Source organism: Xyrauchen texanus, chromosome 8, assembly GCF_025860055.1.
Source record: "Xyrauchen texanus isolate HMW12.3.18 chromosome 8, RBS_HiC_50CHRs, whole genome shotgun sequence".
NCBI classification, from domain to species: Eukaryota; Metazoa; Chordata; class Actinopteri; order Cypriniformes; family Catostomidae; genus Xyrauchen; species Xyrauchen texanus.
In genome coordinates this window covers 5687078-5689740 of record NC_068283.1, presented here as the reverse complement: position 1 = coordinate 5689740, position 2663 = coordinate 5687078, and positions in this window count along the sequence as shown.

Below are 2663 nucleotides of genomic sequence, written 5' to 3'. Positions count from 1 at the left end.
TGCGTAAGCTCCGGGAACCATGTCTGATTCTCCCAACGCGGGGCTATGAGGAGCACCGAGTGACGCGTTTCCTGATCCTCTGCATTACCTGTGGCAATAGCGATCACGGGAGGGAAGGCGTAAAGCGGGCGGTTGGGCCAGTCCTGGGCCAGCGTGTCCTCGCTTCGAGAAAAATATTGGGCCGTGAGAGTTCTCTTCTGACGCTAAGAGGTCTATCTCTGCTCTGCCGAATATGCGCCATAACTTCTGGACTGTTTGAGCGTGCAGGGACCATTCCCCTGGAGGAATATTGTCTCTGGACAGTCTGTCTGGGCCGTCGTTCAGGTGGCCTGGCACGTGCGTCGCCCTCAGCGAGCGCAGGTGGCACTGGGACCAACTCAGTATGCGTTTCGTCAGATGGAAGAGGTTCCTGGATCTGACACCGCCCTGACGGTTTAGGTAGGATACCACAGATCTGTTGTCCGAACGGACCAGGACGTGGTGACCCTGAATGACCGGGAGAAAGCGCACAACCACGTACTCGACCGCTATCATTTCCAGACAATTTATGTGAAGGAGCTTTTCCTGAACTGACCATAGGCCAAAAACCGGAGAGCCCTCGCAGACCGCGCCCCAACCCGTGATGAACGCGTCTGTCGAGATGACTTTTCGGCGAGATACAGCTCCCATCGTCACTCCCCGCTGATACCATTCGGCCACTGTCCAGGGCTGCAGAGCTGAAATACAGGTCTGAGTCACCTTGATCGGCTGGCGGCCTGTGGCCCAAGCCCGGTAAGACGCGCGGGTGTTTAGCCAATGCTGAAGCGGGCGCCATGCGCAGTAAACCCAGCTGAAGTACTGCTGCGGCTGAGGCCATGTAACCTAGCACTTTCTGAAATTTTTTCAGAGGCGTGAGGCTGTTCATCTGAAAGGACGCGGCTAGTCGCTGAACACGGCGCGCGCGCTGTGTAGATAAGTGAGCCGTCATTGCCACAGAGTCTAGTTCTATTCCAAGGAAGGAAATTGCCTGACTGGGCTGTAGTGAGCTCTTGGTCCAATTGACTGCAAGACCCAAACTGTTCAGATGGCTGAGGAGAACTGTTCTGTGAGACAGAAGCTCCATATGTGACTGTGCCATAATCAGCCAGTCGTCCTAATAGTTCAGAATTCGCAAGCCCTGACTCCGCAGGGGTGCGAGCGCCGCATCCATGCACTTTGTGAAAGTACGGGGTGCTAAAGACAGGCCGAACGGAAAGACGGTGTATTGATAAACCTGGCCGTCGGGCTGAATCTCAAGAATGGCCTGTGACGGGATTTATCTGAATCTGAAAGTAGGCATCTTTCAGATCGAGAGAGATAAACCAGTCCCCCTGGCGCGTATGCGCGAGGAGTTTCCTGATTGTAAGCATTTTGAACGGTCTTTTTGCAAGCACCTTGTTCAAACCCCTGAGATCTAATATTGGTCTGAGGCCTCCGTCTTTCTTGGGAACAAGAAAATATCGGCTGTAAAACCCCGACTCGCTCAGCGAAGGCGGCACTTTCTCTATGGCCCTTTTGCACAGAAGGTTTGGGGAACAGAATGTGTGAGCGCGCTTACTGTGCTTATGCATGACTGCTCGCAGACAGCAGGGACAGGCTGTTCTGTGAGTGACTTCCCGATTGAGGTGAATGGGGAAAGAGTCACATCTGTTAAGTGATGCGCGAGCATAGTCACGGGCACGGGACAACATTATTGACTCTAACACTCGAGCGGGTTGTGTCTGCTTTATGTGAGTGGGCTCTGATCGGGACACGGGAAGTGTAATGCTTGTGTGTAGAGGTGAACACTGGATTGTGGGCACATTTTCTACACACATAAGGCTGGTCATGTGACAGAGCGGCCAGAGAAGGGCGCACGACGGATTCGTGGGCGCTTATTGACTCTAACACTCGAGCGGGCTGTGTCCGCTTTATGTGAGTGGGCTCTGATAGGAACACGGGAAGTGTAATGCTTGTGTGTAGGGGTGAACACTGGATTGTGGGCACATTTTCTACACATAAGGCATGTTTGCTCTTTACAAGATTTCTTTGGGTCGCCGTGAAAACAGCGTTTGAGTGCAGGCAAGCGGGCAGTATCACCGGCTTGTTGGCTGCTGAATCCACCACTGTAGTAGCCTGAGAGAGGGGGACTGACAGGGGGCGAAGCTTTGACGGTGGTCCGGCCGCAGCGGGACTGAGCCGTCGTTTTTTCAACAAGGCTAGGAGGACTTCGGTTGCTCAGGTTTCAGCGCAACCTTAGAACACGCTAAATATTATTTTACGATTTTTTTTATTACATTAAAAATATGCTAAATAATAAATAACACAATTCAAAGCTTGCATAGACTATGGTTGGTCTGCATATCAAAGATGTGCTACCCAAGATACTGGTAGGTTGTTTTGACAAGGTTTATTTTAGCCATTAAATGAAAATATAATGCGTTATTATACCATTAACTGTCACTAAATTACGCCATAATGACTTCTGATTTCTCTAAAAAAAATAATAATAATAATAATAATAATAATAATAAAAAAAACAGGACAGAACACCGTCTCGTGAAGTGTGAATGGCTTGCACGTGCTGCACGAGTCTGTTGGGTACACTGCAGTGTTCGTCACATTTGTACTTTTTATTTAGTTTCCCATTCAACTGATGAAAACAC